The sequence below is a fragment of the Mesocricetus auratus genome, unplaced genomic scaffold (assembly GCF_017639785.1).
Source record: "Mesocricetus auratus isolate SY011 unplaced genomic scaffold, BCM_Maur_2.0 Super-Scaffold_100031, whole genome shotgun sequence".
In the NCBI taxonomy this organism is placed as follows: Eukaryota; Metazoa; Chordata; class Mammalia; order Rodentia; family Cricetidae; genus Mesocricetus; species Mesocricetus auratus.
Genome location: NW_024429212.1, coordinates 7499124 through 7517937, shown reverse-complemented (window position 1 = coordinate 7517937; position 18814 = coordinate 7499124). Strand labels below are relative to the sequence as shown.

The window sequence follows — 18814 nt, the reverse complement described above, 5'->3', positions numbered from 1 at the left end:
AGATGAGAAAGAACACCTCAGCAGAGAAACCAGGCTGCAGAATGAGAAACCAATGGAGATCACAGATCCCAAGAAAGAAATCACCAGAGCAAATGCCCCAACGTGGGTTCAGAAGCTGAGCCGAGATGACCGAAGGCAGAATTGCTAAGCTGAAGGCATGTCTGCAGACATGCTTAGCGTGACAGAGAATGTGACCCAAGTAACCTGAGGGAAAGTGAGAGAGGAGACTGCTGTCCTCCCCTGGAGCTGCCATGAGCTGAGTGCGAGCATTTTCGGGCAGGCGCCAAAGTCAGCAAGGGCTGGCCCTTTCCTCTCTGACTGTGTCTGCCTCTGGTCCAGCCTGGCTCTGTGGCGCCTCACTGCTGCTCTAAGTGTTCATCTCTCTCCCTCTGTCTCACACTCCCTTCTCATCTCTGAAATATCAGGGTTGTCAAGGTCTACACGGAGCCCCCACCTGAAACACAGCCCAATTAAATATGCAGATCTCGGGGATCGGCCGCATAAACCGCCAGTGACAGGAGCTGGACAAGGCCAGGTGAGCAGGCCAGCTGGCAGGGGACCCTGCGAGGAGCCAGCGATTTTCCTAAGTGATAGAGATGATCACTGAAACCAAAGCTCCCTTGGCAGCACAGGCTGCACCGATGCCTTGATGCACCTGCAGGAAACGGAGCCTCAGACCCAGTGTGGACACGTGTTGTGTGACAAAGCCTTTCCTGGGGAGACACAACACCCATGTCTACACCCCACAGACAGGAAGCCCACAACAGATCACAGTATGGATACTACCAAAGTCTAATTTTTGGTAGACCAGTGAGTTTATTGTGGTTACTGACAGGGCTGTAGGTGAGGGGTTACGTATAGGAGTAGAAATGACTCAAAGACAGCTGCTGCATCACCAAAGCCCTCTCTAGCATGGGTGACAGACAGATCACAAAAGCCGGAACCTGGAGCTCACTGCCCAGCCAGCAGGCAGCTCAAGAGGTTGGAGAGTGTCCTTTCCAGGTAGTTGAGTTGGTCTAAACCTCTTCCAGGCATTAGTTTCTTTCCTTTGCAGCTTGGCTTCTCCAAGGGTCCTCTTTGCAGCTTGACCCCACAGTCTGAGGGAGACTGTCAGCAATTATTCCTTATTCAGGCAGGGAGGGGCCTGTTGAATCTGGTCAGTTTCAGGGACTTCCTGAAGCTATGTGAGTTGTGTACCTTCCTGCTTAAGGAGCTTCCCTAAAGGATGGGAAGTTTCAATTTCAGAGGAAACTTACACAAGAGCATGTCTGAGGGCTGGGTAACCTGAGGGCAGCAGCCTATCATAGCAGGAAGAGGTTGTGGTCTTAAACAAAACCAAGGGGTTGATTCATTCCCTGTGTCATTTGCCCCAAAGACCGTGTTTCCAAGGAGATAGCTTGAGGACGCTTTCAGTCTTCCATCAGAATGGTTGGTTCTGCAGTTTTTGGTGAACAACGAATCGTGCATCCCAGTGGCTCAGTGATGAACCTCCATTGCCCAGACTTCATAGCTATTGGTCGCAGGGGCACATTTGGTGTCTGCACTCAAGCGGATTGTGGTATTTAGAGGCATTTAGACACAGGTCCTTAACTTACTAATTCACTGAAAAAATGTATAAAGTGCCTATACATATTATATTCAATTACATCTGTCCCTGTGGTATTTGAATGAGAGTGGCCCCCATAGTCTCGTATATTTGAATGTTTGGTTCCTAGTTGGTGGACTGTCCAGGGAGAGTTAGGAGATGTGTCCTTATTGGAGGAGGGGTTGTCACTGGGTGTGGAGGGATAGGCTTTGATGCCTACCCCAGGTTTAGTGTATCTCTCTGACTCTGACTTGTGGGTAAGATGTTAGCTCTCAGCTACTGCTCCGGCACCACACTCCCCACCATGATGGTCATGGACCCTCACCCTCTGAAACTGCATGCAAGCCCCCAGTTAAATGCCTTTCATAAATTGCCTTGGTCATGGTGACTCCTTGCATGAACAGAATAGTAACTAAGATAGTTCCCCAGACTGTTTATTTTTGCTGATGGAGCTTGTACTGTAGAGCTCAGGGAGATAATTTGTAAAGACAGGGCATAACATGTTTGCCAGCGACTAGTGTCAAGGAGGAAACAGAACAGGGGTGGGGGGCAGGAGGGAGAGGGAGAGACGGGAGAGTAGCTAACAGGGCAGCTCGCATCAGGAAGTCGGGGTGGCTATCGCTGAGGTGCGTCGTTTGAACAGAAACTTGTCTGGATGCCCTGGAGGAGAGTGATCTGGCAGACAGGATAGTAAGGCCTGAAGGTAGCAGGCGCCTAGCCAGGCCCAGGAAGAGCAGGGCCAGTGTGAATGACACAGCAGCTGACTGATGTCCTCAAGGTGGGAGCCTGAGCTGACCACACCGTCAGGAGGGACCGGCTGCGATCAGGCATTTTCAGAGCAGAAAGCACAAGGATCCCCGTGTTGTCTCCTTCCGTCACCCACAGCCTTCCTCATCTCAGCATCCCCTGTAGGCACGATGCACCTAATGCAACTAATGGCAGATGCTGGTACTTGATTAGTGTCTTGGTTTTCCTCGATTGCAGCAGAGGTCAATAATCAAAGCTTGCTGAGCCCAAGGATAGAGGCTGCAAAGTTCAAGACCCCAGGGCCGTGCTTGCTAAGAGCTTTGGTGTCATGCCATAGCGTGACAGAGGGGCAGAGAGAAGCAGGCCAGACTCCCACTCCTGCTGTGTGTGTCAGTCCCTCCCGGAGGGCAGATACCGGCACGAGCCGTAGAGACACTCAGATGATAGCAGTTAGTAACCGGAGTCCAGTTTCCTAGGCACCACTCCTCGCTTGTGTCTGGACAAGCATACAATGGCATACAGCCACTTCGTAGCATCACAGGGCCACAGGGCGGTTTCCCTGCCCTCACATCCTTGCCTTCTCTTGTCCCCCTACAGCCACAGGCAGCAACGATCTTCAAACCTCTCCAACATCCGTCTTCTAGACTGGGCCTAGATGGACGCACAGTGGTTCTTCCAGGCGCCGTCTTTCAGTGTGCGCCGAGGCCTGTCTCCGTGTGATTCTGTTAGTATGACAGAGGAAAGGGTTTGCTTACAGCTCCCACGTCACTTGATCACTGGTGGGACATCAGGGCAGGCACTGAAGCAGAGGCCACGGAGGAGCAATGTTTACCAGCTTGCTTTTCATGGCTTGCTCAGTCTGCTTTTCTTTCTTTCCTTCTTCCTTCCTTTCTTTCCTTCTTCCTTCCTTCCTTTCTTTCTTTCTTTCTTTCCTTCCTTCCTCCTTCCTTCTTCTTCCTCTACTTCTACTTTCTTCTTCTTCTTCTTCTTCTTCTTCTTCTTCTTCTTCTTCTTCTTCTTCTTCTTCTTCTTCTTCTTCTTCTTCTTCTTCTTCTTCTTCTTCTTCTTCTTCTTCTTCTTCTTCTTTTGGTTTTTCTAGACAGAGTTTCTCTGTGTAGCTTTGGAGGCTGTCCTGGCACTTGCTATGTAGACCAGGCTGGCCTCGAACTCACAGAGATCCGCCTGCCTCTGTCTCCGAGTGCTGGTATTAAAGGCGTGTGCCACCAATGCCCGGCTCAGTCTGCTTTCTTATAGCATCCAGTATTACCACCCACAGTGGGCTGGGCCCGCCCAATCAATCGTTAACCAAGAAAATGCCACCACAGACATGCCTACAGGCCCGTCTGACGGGGCGTTTTCTCAACTGAGCTTCTCTCTTACCGGATGACCCTAGCTTTGGTCCAATCGGCAAAAACGAAACAAACCAACAAAACTAACCAATCAAAGCTTCCTCTCTCTTCAGGGCTCGGTGGTGCAGTTTCTGATGAGTTGGTTGCTGAGGGATGCTTTGTGGGAATCGCCGCTGTTTCCCGACTCACCTCCTGGAGCACTCCCAGGAAGCTTCCAAAATTGCCAACTGTCCATAAGCCAGACAGATGCCATCTGCAGGCTTCTGTGCAGACAGACACCGACACCAGCATGCATACACTCTGGGTCTTGTGGTGAAACTGTGTCGAGTGTAAGAACCAGCCAGATGGCCTTATGCCAGCCCCCGTGCAGGTGGCTCTGTCCTTGTCAGCACTTGGGTGTGTCTGCTGTGGGTGTCATCCCCCTGTAGGTGTGCGGCGGGACTGCCATGTCTGAGTTTGCATTTCCCTGAAGATGGGCTGGGGAGCACTTTCCCTATGTTTTCTTAACGCTGTGGCGTGGACTCAGAGCCTGAAGTCTGGTCACCAGCTTGGGACCACCAGGTGGGTCCTTTAAGAGGCAGGGCCTGGCCATCGGAGGTGTGCTCCTGAGGGGAGGGAGGCAATTGTTGGTCCTGGCCTCTTTCACTCTTTTGGCTGCCACGAATGAACATCTCCCTCTGCCACGCAACCCTGTGGTCATGTGCCGTGTTCACACGAAAACAATGGGACCGTGGAGCTAAACACTGAAACTGTGAGCGCAGACAAACCTTCCCTCCTCATGAAGGAGCTGTGTCTCTGCTGTCTGTGTCAGTAGCGGAATGCTGACAAACACACTTGGTGCCCAGGGCCTTCTTTGGTGAGCTGGTGACGGGTCTTTCACCTGTTTTTTTAAGATTTATTTTATGTGTGTGAGTGAGTGAGTGTCCTGCCTGTGAGACTCTGGACTCTGTGCATGCAATGCATACAAAAGCCAGAGGGGGCACTGGCGTCTCTGGAGCTGAAGTTGAGACCCTGAAGACGCGGCTGCTGGGATTTGATCCTGGGTCCTCTGCAAGAGCAGGCAGTGCTCTTAACAACTGAGGGCGGCCTCAAACTCGCAGATCTGCATGCCTCTGCCTCCCGATTGCTGGAATCAAAGGCGTGAGCCACTGCTTGGCTTCAGCCTTATTTTTAACCAACGAAGGGCATTTTTTTTCCTTAGTGTGTTTCTAGAAAAATCTAGTTCTCTAGGATGCCGCCCATCATATTCTCTCCCAGCTGTGCCCTGCTTAGTTCAGACACACTGCGCTGACACCGAGGTTCAGGAGTCTGTGGCCTTTTATCACCCCTTCGTCACCCCTGATACTAGTAAAGTCCCTGCTGGCTTTGAGTCCTGTCCCGAAAGGGGGGTTAATTTGCAAGCATGCTAGGCCGCTGTCACTGCCCACCCTTCTTGCCCTGGCCTTCCTCAGGGGCAGGCGGGGCCCACCTGCTATTTTTAGAGCCGAGCTTCCCTCCACACGTCCTCAGCTGTCCCCACCTCACGGCCAGCCATCTTCCTGAAGGGCTTTGTGGTTCTCGGCGTTTCTTGTCCACTGCGTGCCTGCCCTGCCTTGTGCTGCTCCCTCAAAGTCCCGGAGAGCAAAGGCAAAGTCAGATTGCCTCCTTGGATGCTGGAGGGGCTCTGAGCACGGTGAGCATGGCGCTGGCAGGCCTGGCCCTTCGCTCCCATTCCTTCTGCCTTGCTAGGAACTGTCGGATTACATTCCTAAAGCTATCCCCGAGGTCTGGTCCCTTATCTGGCTACATCCTCCTCCTGAGGCTGACCACCAGTGCTCAGCTATCAAAGTAGCGAAGTCTGTCAAACAGAAGCCCCCTTTGGCTCACATAATGAACATGTCCAATTAAAGTTAAGTTCCTCATCCTAACACGGGGTTTCCCCTTGTACCTTTATAAACTGCCATTTGCCTATGGGCCACATCTGTCCTCTCTCTATCCAGAGGCAGTCCTTGTCCTCTGGGACAAATACTCCTGCTCCCTCTCCTTTATTCCCTTCCCCTTCTCGCTTGTCCTCTGTCTCCTGTCTTTGTCTATAATTACTCCCTCTCTGTCTCTCTGGGGGAAAATGTATCTCCTTTGTGTGGAGAACCTGGTTTTGGGGTCCTGAGCTAATACAGATTCTTTCTGATGTCTGCTTGCTCTACATGAAGCTTCTTTTTTTTAAAAAAGATTTATTTATTTATTATGTATACAGTACTCTGCCTGCATTCATATATGCAGGCCAGAAGAGGGCACCAGATCTCATTACAGATGGTTGTGAGCCACCATGTGGTTGCTGGGAATTGAACTCAGGTCCTCTGGAAGAGCAGTCAGTGCGCTTAACCGCTGAGCCATCCCTCCAGCACCTACATGAAGCTTCTTGAGCCATTTCTTTTTAAAAACTATTTATTGTATGTATATGTGCTCTATTTGCATGACAGAAGCAGACATCAGATTCTATTACGGATGGTTGTGAGCCACCATGTTGTGCCTGGGAATTGAACTCAGGACCTCTGGAAGAGCAACAAGTGCTCTTAACCACTGAGCCATCTCTCTAGTCTAAACTTTTTTTTCCCCCTTTGGTTTTTCGAGACATGGTTTCTCTGTGATTTCAGAGGCTATCCTGGAACTAGCTCTTGTAGACCAGTCTGGCCTTCGAACTCACAGAGATCCGCCTGCCTCTGCCTCCCGAGTGCTGGGATTAAAGTTGTGCACCACCACTGCCAGCTTCTTGAGCAGTTTCAAAACACATGCAACACTCCTCTCTGTCTGTCTGTCTGTCTCTCTCTCTCTCACATACACACACACACACAATCATACTAATGATAATACAAGCAAAGACGGTTGTTTGTCCAGCAGATGTGGGAACAAATGCCCGGAGCCTGTGGGGATCACCTGCTGTCCCTGCTAGTATCACTGTGGAGGTAATGGTGAGAGCCCTTCAGAAGCAAGTATGAGTAGTAACGACAAGTCCAATGACACATAAAACACTGTTGGGGGTGAGTGAGGAGGAGGAGGTGATGCCCAGGGGGGTGCCTGGCCAAGCTGGGACAGTGGGTTGCTGGTGCTGGCAGGTGTGCGTGCAGACCTGGTGGGAGCAGGCTGGGCGCCTGCAGAGGACGGACCTCCTTCTGTCTTGGAAGATGACTGCCCGGTTTCCCAGCAGGCTAAGCAAGCCCATACTGGGGATTAGTGCCCTCGTTATCTTTTTTCATCACCGTGACAAACACTGACAAAGGCAATCCAGGCCATGAAGGGTTTGTTGTGGTCTGCAGTTTAAGGGTACAGTCCGTCACGGTGCAGAAGGCGCGAGAGCAGGAGCCCCTTGGCTGTGGTGGCGGTCCAAAAGGTGGCTGGTCACACTGTCTGCAGTCAGGAAGCAGGGAGATGGCTACTGGCTTCCCCCCCCCCCCCGTTTTTCTTCAGCCTGGCACCCACACTGGTGCTACTCACATCCAAGGTGAATGTCTTCTCACCTCAGGGTAGCCTTCCTGGAGACACCTCTCGGTAAATGTCCTGAGGTTTGAGTAGTAAGTGGTTCTAAATGTCATCAAGTGGACGAACAAGGCTAGTTGTCACATCCTCTATAAGTGGCCATGACTCTTACTGTACTCCATATAAAATGGAGAGTTATAAATGTTATCAGTGCCACTTTATGGGCAAGAGAAGAAATAGACGATACGGATCCGAAATAGCATAGACAGGGAGGAAGGAAGCAGGGGCTGGAGAGATGCTTCGGAGGCTGAGTGCTTGCTGCTCATGCTGAGGACCCAGATTTGGTTTCCAGCACCCACACCAGGCAGCTAACAACCACCTGTAAATCCAGTTCCACGGATTCTGACACCCTCTGTCCTCTGAGGGCACTGTACACCACAGTGCACATAAACTTATGCAGGCACACACTCATACACATAAATAAAAACAAATACGTCCTTTTAAAAAAGAGGAAACAAGTCGGGTTTTGGCAGCGCACGCCTTTAGTCCCAGCACTCGGGAAGCAGAGGCAGCCGGATCTCTGTTCCAGAGCAGCCTGGTCTACAAGAGCTAGTTCCTGTTAAGGGAAGCTTTTTCTTTGCTAGCCGCTTTGGTTTATCCCCCCGCCAGTCGCCTGGGCTCTGCCGCGCCAGCCTGGTTCTAGATCCGCACGAGTCCCAAATAAACACACAGGAGGCTATATTAATTATGAAGCTGTTGGCCTTGCTTGTTTCTAACTGGCTAGCTCTGACTTAAGTAATTACCCCATAATTGTTAATCTAAGTATGTTTCTTACCAGGGAGGTTCCAGGCTTCCTACCCCAATGGCGGTTACATCTCGAACTCTCTCCTTTCTCCTTCCCAGAATCCTCCTGGACTCCTAGCCCCACCTATCTAGATTCCTATTGGCCAGACAGTACTTTATTAACATAAGACTTCCCCAACATCTCCTCTTTTCTGTTTAAACAAAAAGAAAGGTCTTAATTTTAACATAGTCAAATTGTATATGACAGAACAGTTATCAAGTAAGAACATAGTTACAATATTTTAGCAAGATCTAAAGAAAATATCATCCATCCCATCCTTGTGAGTCCAAAGTCCTATATGTAGCTTATCTTTTATCATAACTAAGGAAAACTATAATTATAACTATCTGTCTTCAACTCCATCAAAGACCACAGAAGTATAATATATAAACACTAGGATTGACAGAGACATCTTACTGCCTGGACAGTCACCCGAAGTTCCTCTGTAACGTTGGGGTATCCATCTTCCGCCCATAGGCCACAATGTGTCTGGAACACTTCTCAGCAAAGCAGGAAATTTCAAACTGTCCATCTGCGCTGGCAGTCTGTCAGTCATTTTTCTTTGTCCTGCAGAAAGTCTCGTAGACTCTTCATCAAGCAGGAACCCTGTAAGACTGAGTTCAGTAGTCACTTTCCTGTGGGTCCTGCATGTCCAGATGATACAACAACAGTCAAACAATCTAGGCAAGAGCAGTTTCTTGCCCAAATGGCTAATCTTGCCATGTTGAAAGCAAATTCCATAACAAGTTTCTTCGATGCCCATCTTCCTCTCAGACATAATTGGTGCTGCCAGGAGCAGACATTTCTCATTGTCAAGACAAACCCTAAACCATTTTAAATGCCATGTTCTGAAGGTCTTTGAGAGGTTTGAAGACTGTTTATCTATCTCAAATATTTTTCTGTATATCTAGAAAACCTAACTTACCTAACTATAAATTCTGACTATTATAAGTAACTATCTATAATCTGTATTCAATTATGCATTCCGTTGTAAAAGATCAGTATAAGCACAATACTTAATCAAGAGGAGAAATATAAGCATCACAAAATTGACCTTGAGTTTGTATCAATAAATTAAAAATAATACCCATACCATAATTCCCCTTTTTACCATTAAAAGGAGATTGGCTGTGATCATTAGCCAATTATAAACAATCCCATTTAAATGAAAACAAAGAGTTATAAACAAGATGGGAATTGGGACGTCGCTCATTCCAAACTGCTTCCTGCTGGAAGGGGGCGCTGTTTATACCATGGGGATCATGACAAAACTCAGAAACCTGTATAAGTCCGTATTTTCGGGGTCTGTAAAGCTGTATCATCTTAGCTGTCTCAGTCGTTGGAACACCTGCTCCACTGCTTCCGGGGGTCTTGGTTCGTGAAACCACAGAAGCCTGGAAGGAATTCTCAGCTTTTCATTTTCTGTAGAAACATAAGCAAATTCTCCTTTTCCAAGTAACATATCCTTATACTGAAATTTTGAGGTCAAGGCATTTTCAAAAGATATAAGTTGGATTAATTTAGCAGCATTTATAAGCAAGTGTACTTTATCAGTCGTTCCTTCCTTAGCAATGAAAAAACTGAAAAACACAATAGCGTACAGTATCCAGACTCTCTGTGTATTTTCCATCTTTACGTGGCTTATTTATTTATCTAATATTACTTTATTTCTTTCACTTTTATTTATTTTTCTCTGAGACAGGGTTTCTCTGTGGAAACCTGCCTGCCTCTGCCTCTGGAGTAATCCTACCAGCGTGTGCCACCACACCCGGCTTTTGTATTTATTTACCACTTTGCCGTTTCATTTTCTCTCTCAATCTCACGTATATTTTTAAACACACTGTAAACCTTTAGAGGTTTTGTTCATCCAAGTCTGACTTTACTGTAAATCTTTACGTTTTTCTGGCCACGTGTCTTATCTGTAAAACCGTGGCTGTTTTAAACTGCCGTTTTTTTTTTTTCAAGATGGCGGGCGTAAGCTTGATTTCAGCTTACCGCCTCAGTCCATGCTGACCTCCAGCAAAAGCTGCCACTTCCAGCTGTACGTACACCCCTTTCAATCGGTAGCAGAGTCTCTTAAAACAACCTTGCTGTTTTTTTTTTCTTTTTATGCTGAGTCAGGAAGACTCCGGTAAACGAGCCGCGTGAATCTCGGCTTGTGGCTAGCAAAACAGAGCACACCTGAGAAAAATGCTGCCACCAAAAATCTGTGCTTCTCTCCGTTCTTCTGTTTCTAAAATTCCTTTAAAGCTTTTGTCATTCTGCGTGGAAATTCATGATCCCACTCCTGATCACCATTCTGTTAAGAGGAGCTTTTTCTTTTGTTAGCTGCTTTGGTTTATCCCCCGCCAGTCGCCTGGGCTCTGCCGCGCCAGCCTGGTTCTAGATCCGCACGAGTCCCAAATAAACACACAGGAGGCTATATTAATTATGAAGCTGTTGGCCTTGCTTGTTTCTAACTGGCTAGCTCTGACTTAAGTAATTACCCCATAATTGTTAATCTAAGTATGTTTCTTACCAGGGAGGTTCCAGGCTTCCTACCCCAATGGCGGTTACATCTCGAACTCTCTCCTTTCTCCTTCCCAGAATCCTCCTGGACTCCTAGCCCCACCTATCTAGATTCCTATTGGCCAGACAGTACTTTATTAACATAAGACTTCCCCAACAGTTCCAGGACAGCCTTCAAAGTCACAGAGAAACCCTGTCTCGGAAAACCAAAAAAAAAAAAAAAAAAAAAAAAAAAAAAGAGGAAGCAATATTATGATGAATGAGGGTTGATTTTATCCAGGATACCTAGTATCAGAAGTGTTTTAACATAAGCATAATAAGGTATCTTAGGCACGGGACTCAAGTCTAAACAGAAAATTCATTTATGTTTGTGTATACTTTATATTCATAGCCTGAAGATAATCTTTTAAAATTTACTCATTGTGTGTGTTTGCCTGTATGTATGTATGTATGTATGTGCACCATGTATGTGTGTGGTCCCTTAGAGATCAAAAGAGGACATTGGATCCTGTGGAATTGAGTTATGAATGGTTGTGGACCACCATGTGGGTTCTGGGAACTGAACCTTGGCCTTAACTGCTGAACCATCTCTCCAACCCCCCAAAGATGATTTTATATAATAATCACACTATGTTTTGTACATGAAAAAGAGGAAACAATCAGCCACTTAGGTTCCCAAGATGCCATCCCAATGCCATCCCATCCTTCATGGGCGTTCACTAAGTCAAAGCATGAGGACAGACGACAAAGTATGACTACTCAGTGTGAGCAGCTGAAACTCGAAGGGACGCCTCTGACCACAGACTCGGTTTGACCTGTGACTCTTCTCAGGTTTTCTGTCCAAAGATCGCTACCTGGACAAGAGTAGCTTCCACGGAGGAGTGGGTGAACCTTCACGACGGCCTGTTCTCGACACACTGCTGGTTACTAAGGAAGGGTACCCATCTTTCCCAAGTTTCTTTCCCTTGGCAGTTCAAAACTCTGTGGCCTGTTTTTGTAGCATTTCTGGGAAAATGTTCTTCTGGGTCACATGATCAACGTTTTAGCTTTAAATATTTTCTTATCCATATTTGGCATTGGCATGCCTGATGGTAGCCACCTCTCTGTGGGGCTGGAGATGCTTATAAGGTTGGTGGGAACCAGGTCCCTGGGAATGCCGTTAGCTTCAGCGGTGTAGTGAGGGTCACTCCTCAGTGGGTTACATCTTCGGCATTTCTGAGTTAGGGTGGGGCTGGGGGCAGTGTGCTGTCACTTGTTTTAGTCTGGCCAGTTTTATCCAGTTGGAAAACATTTAGTCTTCCTTGTGGCTGTAGCATCCCATCTGGGAGCTGGGATTTGGAACATTGGGTACAAAAAGCAAAAGAAAAATATACATTATTTAAGGTTTACACCTTTTCCAAATAAACTTTCTTGCCAAGCTACGTATTTTTGAGGAGGACTTTATTTGGCGATTTCTGGCCGCTCCACTCGCTTCCCAGTGGATTTGGGAGAATCGTCTGTGGACTGCCTGGCAGCCCTGCTCACACGCTGCTAACTCCACGAGTGTAAGCACGGAGCTCTCGGAAGGAGTGAGGTCCTGCTGCAGCCTGGCTGGGTTAACAGGGCAGCTGCTGTGATGGAATAGCAAGCTGGAAAGCGTGGAGCAGACTCCAGAGGCGCACGTAGGGGTCCATGCTCAGCCTGGAGAGACGGAGTCGTGCTCCATGGGATCCAGCCCTACACGAGGTGGCTTTGTACTTGAGGACACTTTGACAGGGAAAGCATGTTGGCCTGAGGGGAATTGTGGCAGGTTCAGGTTGTCATTGTCCTTTCCCTATCTAGTTTATTTAATAATGAGGTACAGTGAGTGCACGATTAGAAACAGCCTTCTGCTTGTCCTCCTAGAGGGCATCTGCTGTTGGCACTGCTTACGGGTACGACCTGTTTATTCTGGGCAATTACAGTTTTATCGTAAAAGTGAGTGTTGCCCACACTGTACTTCACGTTTCTTGTTGGTTACATAGGGAAAGCTGGGGCTTGTCGGGGAGAAAGGGCCTGGCTTTGTACCCCAGTCTGACCTTTCACTCAATCTCCTACCTCTGTCTCCTGTGTGCTGCGGTCACAGGCTCGTGCCATCACAGCGCTTTCTCTTGGTGCTGTGTGGTTGTGGTCCACCTTGTGGAAGCATCATAGTCTTTGCTGGTCTTATTTTCTGATTATCTGTTTCCAGCTGCCACCAGGAAGCTCTCCAGGTTTAGGGTCTCTGTAGGAAGCAGAGGCTGGGATAGCCCATTTGTGAAGTTAGTACCTAAGAGGCCTCTAGGGGGCAGTGGGGAGCAGGACTTCTGGAGTGAGCTGTGTGAATGCTTAACAACAGGCTCTCAGGCGTGGGGACCTTGAGTCATGTTTGCTGATTCCTGGGTACCAGTGTGATGTCACCCACTGCAGAGCTGGGATGAGATGCTCAGAGTCCTGGGTACCAGTGTGATGTCAGCCACCGCAGAGCTAGGATGAGATGCTCAGAGTCCTGGGTACCAGTGTGATGTCACCCCACCCACTGCAGAGCTGGGATGAGATGCTCAGAGTCCTGGGTACCAGTGTGATGTCACCCCACCCACTGCAGAGCTGGGATGAGATGCTCAGAGTCCTGGGTACCAGTGTGATGTCACCCACTGCAGAGCTGGGATGAGATGCTTCCAGCTCTGTGAGCTTGCACCAGCACATCATGTAGCCAGTGCCACCAGTGTCCAGAAGGATGCATCTTCCCATCTCCTGCCAGGACCTCCTGCTGGCTGAACCCCCTCAAGGCCAGAGGGCAGGGCCTGAGAGACCATTCCTCCGCAGATATGGAGCGGGCTGATGAAGCCTGCAGCAGATAATTTGAGGCAGCAGGTCCTGTCATCTCTTTGAGTAAAATAAGAGCTCCCTCTGCTGTTGTTTCCCGTTTTCCCACAGGAAGGTTTTTGCACATCAGCCCCACAGTTAGTTATTATTGGCTATTTACCGTGAAGTGCTGGCAGGCTGGCCTGAGGGCTGGATGTCTGATGGAGCTGAGGTGGGCTTGAGTGTGTCCTGCCGTGTGGTGGATGGCACAGAGGAACACGGGGCTCAGAGCACAGAGATTCTTCCCCCTTGGGCGGCAAGATTATTGATGACAGAGTGGGTCCTTTGTTCTGGAGTTGGGAGTTTGAGCGACTCTCCATGTTGGAGAAAACTGGAATTTCCTTTCTCCAACAGCTTAATTCACTATTTAACTTACTCTCAAGGTCCAGGTCCTGGTGTCTTGAGCACCTCCCAGAATCCTTAGGTCTCTGACTGTTCTTATGTCCAGGCCTTGGCTGGACATCAGAGTCAGGTGGGGGTTTCAGACACACATCGTGGCTCTGTGCAGTGAGAACCCCAGACTAGGAATGCTGGGTAATGGGTGGTTGCTGCGGCACCATGAACAGCTTTCTCCTTTGATCTTGGTTGCTTAGGCAGCAAGTGCCCTGCCTGCTCACAGCCCTGCTGACCTGCCTGTCCTGCCTTCTCAGACAGCTTTTCCACAAGCTCCTTAAACACTGTCCAACTGTCTGTCTGAGCCAGCTGCCTTCACTGGCACTTTGTTGAGACTGTGGGGGAGGGGCTCGCTGCTCCCAGCCAGAAGCAGCTGGTGAAGAGTGGAGGAGAAGCTGGACAGCTGGGGAGCTTCTGGTCTCTGGGTTCAGCGTTACTTGGTGGTCAGTTTTCATACCAGACACACTTTGACCAGATATCGAGCACAAAAGCTATTTCTCTGGAAACCGAAAGGTTTTGAGACGCTTTCTGATTAGCTCCTGAAAAGCCTGCAGGTTGTCATTGTGGAGACTCTGACCTGGGCAGAGCGGGCAGCCAGGTCTCTGTTGTTCTGGAGTGCGGGCAGAGTCCTTGCTAATCAGGGAACGAACGGCTGGGAACATTCTTACTCGGGGCTGTTGGTGAATGCGTTTTTCTCCTGGGTAAACAACCGCTGGGTCCTAGGGTAGAAAAGTTTAGCTCCACTCTCCTAAGCCAGGCAGGAGAATCACACTCGTTGTTCCGCCTCACCGGCCCTTCCCGTGGCTCCCTTCGCTGGGCGTGCAGTGTTAACTGGGGTTTTAATGTGTATTTCCCTGGTGGCTGATGTCAGTTTTTCATTTGTTCATTGACCGTGAGCAAAGTGTCTCTAGAGAAGCATGAAGGACTCTTGGTGTTGCTCTGTCTTGTAATAATCCGAGACGATTTTTTCACTATAATCTTCGTTGCCCTTGACTATGTACATTTTAGAAAACACCACGGACTGCCGAAATGTCATAACCGCCCCCGCCCCCATTCTGAGTGCCTTGCTGGGTTGCCTGGACTCAAACTCATCGGCTCAAGTGATATATGCCTGCCAGTCTCTCAAGCAGCTGGAAGTGCACTCTGTCTTCAAAATGATGTGATATGCTGTGAAGCTGAGGCCCCGTAAATATTGCTGGATTAATTTATTATCGACTGGAACCAACAACTCAATTAAGCTCTTAGCCTTGAACTGGAGATAAGGAACTAGACTCAGCAGAGTCATGTGACCGCCCTACATGCCGTGTTTGTTTCAGGGAGTTACTGACTTGTAATGTGGACTCTTTAGTTTTCCAAACAGCTATGTTCGTTGGTGCCCCAGCAACACGCACCCATGTACATGAACCAGACTTTTTAAAGAGTTATTTGGGGGAAGGAAGCTTCCCTGGATAGAGCCTCAGCTCCTGTGTCCACAAAAAGGAACCTGTGACTATGAAGACACCTAGCCAGTCGGTCCGTCCCCTCCCTTTTTATAACATTCCTTCCCTCACCTCAGACAAAAGGCAGACCTTCACTCATTCTGTCTTCTTGGACACACTGCTAAAAGATGAAAATCTTTCCTGTCATTTAGGAGACGATCAGAAACATGCAAGTATAAAAAAGAGAAAAGTGAACCACGGGAAAGCACCCAGGATGTTAAGACTTCAGTAACCCCAATGACAGGAACTCTGACTCCATTTCCTAGAGGTCATAGGACGCTCTAACGAAGCCTTAGCACTTGAAAGTCTCTGGATGTGTAATAGGCCCCGTTTCCATGTGCTCATCCCTATGAATGGTTTCTCAGCAGCTGCATGGGGAGCACAAGTTGGGAAAGAATTGGTGGTGGAAAACTCATCATTCTAACAAAGTGGTATGATCCATGGCCGAGTAATAAATCTGGGCTGGCAAGAGAGCTCAGTAGGAAAAGGTTTCTGCCACCAAGTCTGATGACCTGAGTTTGATTCCTGGGACCTCCATGGTGGACACAGAGAACTGACTGCCACACACACACACACACACACACACACACACACACACACACACACACACACACTTGTGATTAAGAAAAAAATCTTCACATTAAGATATCCCCAAATAGGTTTAGTTTCTATGGGTAATAGTTACCAAAATTCAAGTATGTTTCCATTATTGTATATAGTCATTGTATAGGAGAAAACATATGGTTTCATAATCAAATGTACAGAAGAGATGGTTTTCATTATTTGTGGTAGTTACATTCTATAAAGTTATCTCAAATACTGAACTGCCCATGACTGTAACATTGTTCTTGGGGCACATACAGAATTAGGACCCAGGAGATGGGTCATGATACAGATCTTGTTTTTAATTTGTATGTACTTGTGGGTTTGAGCATGTGTGCACATGGCTAGTCACATTCTGCTAACCAATGAATACATGTGCATTTTCTGAGTATATATGCTATAAATGTGATGCATTTACATGCAATAAACATCAACTTAAGTCCAGCACTATGTACTATACCAGATGGTGGTGGTGTGGTTTGTCACAAGTATACACATACACAGAATACTCATATTCAGACAATAAACAGCACTGTGCACATATGCTGGGCACTGAACAGTTGTCATGCAAGTAAACTCTGGAGAAAAGTACTTTGCAAATATCATGCAGTTGGCTTCTTGAAAATATTAACTAAAATTGCACCATCAAGGGAGCTGCAAGGTGAGTGTGCTTTGACCTTTGACCTTGGCCTGCCCCCTGAGTCCACATGGGGAGACTGAAATTTGTTCAGCAGACAGGGAGGATGTGGACAAGGATGGCTCTTCCTCAGGAGTCTGGCATTTGTTACTGTCTCTATCAAGCTGGCGTAAGGCTTGAAACCCTGCTTCGGGCTGGTGTTTGGCTTGTGACCTCAGATCTTTGTGTTTTCTTGGCTGACAGGACTCACTCTGATGCCATGTTTGATTAGCATTTCCAGGACTTGGTTGGTGGGCTCTACTACCATTCCTTTTCTAATTTCCTTTATTTCTTTTCCCTTCCTGTTGCCAAATACTCTCAATTGCTGTGCAGTATTCATTATGGTTGTGATGCTATTACTTATATTTTCTGTCATACTTTCAAAATCGTTAAGGCAACTTGGCCAAACATTTCCCAATAGTTACTGATGATAGTCAGCTTGATGCTGTCCCAGGCTGGGCCAACATAACTGATTTTGCATATGGTGATGGATTTCCACTAATCTCACATGGCAGTTTCCTCACTGGCCTCTAGAGTGCTGCAAACTTTACTGACCAGCCTGCTCAGGTAGTGAGTCTTAAAAGCTTGTATTATGCCAACTGAGGGAGTTGAAAGTTCTTTACAGAGATGAACAGGGATATTATCTAAATTGATGACACCAGAATGCAAAGTTTTCACCCTGGAAATAGTGTCCATCGTCTGGGATGAAGCAGCCGTGGAACCAATCCCAAAATACTTGGGATGCTGCCCATGCTTTTTTGACATCTCAAGCGACCTGACATGCAGTTGAGGTTCTCCATCCCAAGTGCTCCCAGGATTTGGTTTTTGTACCTCATTAGAGGGTATCTTATATTTAAAATTTGCCCTTGGTATTGACACACTCATAGCAAGGTTGCCTGGTCCCCAAATGACTCACCCATAAGTCTGAGAAGCTGTTTTTATAACACTAGTTTGTTTACCAACATTCACGCAAAACAAGCTAGTGTCACCAGCACTGAAAACCTGTTCTTCAGCATAGTCCTAATCACAGATAACACACAAAGAAGTTTCTAAACTCTCTCTCATTAGGTCCACTCTCCACTGAGTTGAAATTGTCACCACGCATCAATTTTTAAAACATACTGGCCAGTCAGAACCTGGGTAATAGACTGTAAATTTCTTTAGCTTTCAGGCTCACAGTGCTAGCTAATTCTTTTTTATTGGTCATCATCTCAAGAGTCCACATTTTGCTGCTTTCCCATCTCTACAGCTTCATCAGGCACATTCGATGTTGTCTTCTGACTTTGTGGAGAAGCCTGATCCACTGACATAGCTCTTCCTCTGTGTGTGTATGTGTGTGTGTGTGTGTGTGTGTGTGTGTGTGTGTGTGTGTGCTTTGTAGTGTTCACTCACAGCCAACAGCGTTATAACTCATGCCCAAATGAAGCTTATCTAACAGATTTTTCTTCTATAAAACACACCACTGTCTCCTTGACCTTATGAACTCTAACAGCACTTTAGAATGTTTGGAGGCCATTGAAACAACGAAGTTGCTTGCTAAAAGTACATAAGCAGACTAACGTGGCACTATGAGAAAATGGCGTCTGCTCAGTTTGAGAACTAAAGCAAGCGAGCATGGCTGTGCTCACTGGAGCAGGGAATGCGCACGGAAAGCAACTTGTTGAGAACTTGCCGTATTTAGCCTGGGGGTAAGTCACAAATAAGGCAGCGATGACTTTATGGATGGGTCTCTTGCAAAGGAAAACAAACGAAGACCATGTGGAGGGTAGGGACTCCTTACCCTCAGCGTTTCTGAACCCGTGCAGTTTTTAAGAGACCCAAGCCCTTTGCAGAGACCACTCGCTGTATTCCTGAGAGAAGCGGATGGATAGGTCACTCCTTGGCTCAAGGTGCAGGCTAGCCACACCAGCTATCTCAAGATGCCGTACCCACACTGACCGGCCATTCTGGCTAATCACTCATAAAGCACTATGTCTAAGCCTACATCATGTCTAGATGGCACTTCCATGCGGACCTGCAGCGTTTATGCTGCTCGTTATTTTGAGGTGCGAGCCTAGGTGAGACAGCGGAAGTTCTCTCAAAGCTCCCTGGGACTGCCGGAGCAGAGAGAGGCAGAGTGCTGTGCACCGAGGGCGAGGCGCCGCTCCTAGACTGCAGGTCGGGAGGGGCACGCACGGGATGGGAGCCCACCAGGGAGGAGGTGGCGCGCGTGGGGCCGGGTCTGTGCCTGCAAGAGAGAGAGGTCAGGGCCGGAGCGGGGCCAGGAGGTGGCGCGCGTGGTCGGGGAAGCCGGGCCAGGGAGGAGGACGGCGCGCG

The 18814-nt window shown here is 48.0% G+C and overlaps 1 protein-coding gene across 8 annotated transcripts in view; it reads left to right on the top strand.

Moving 5' to 3' along the window:
* Window positions 1-18814, top strand: part of Arhgef7 (Rho guanine nucleotide exchange factor 7) — a 112503-nt gene that overhangs the window by 14280 nt on the left and 79409 nt on the right. The window lies entirely within an intron of this gene.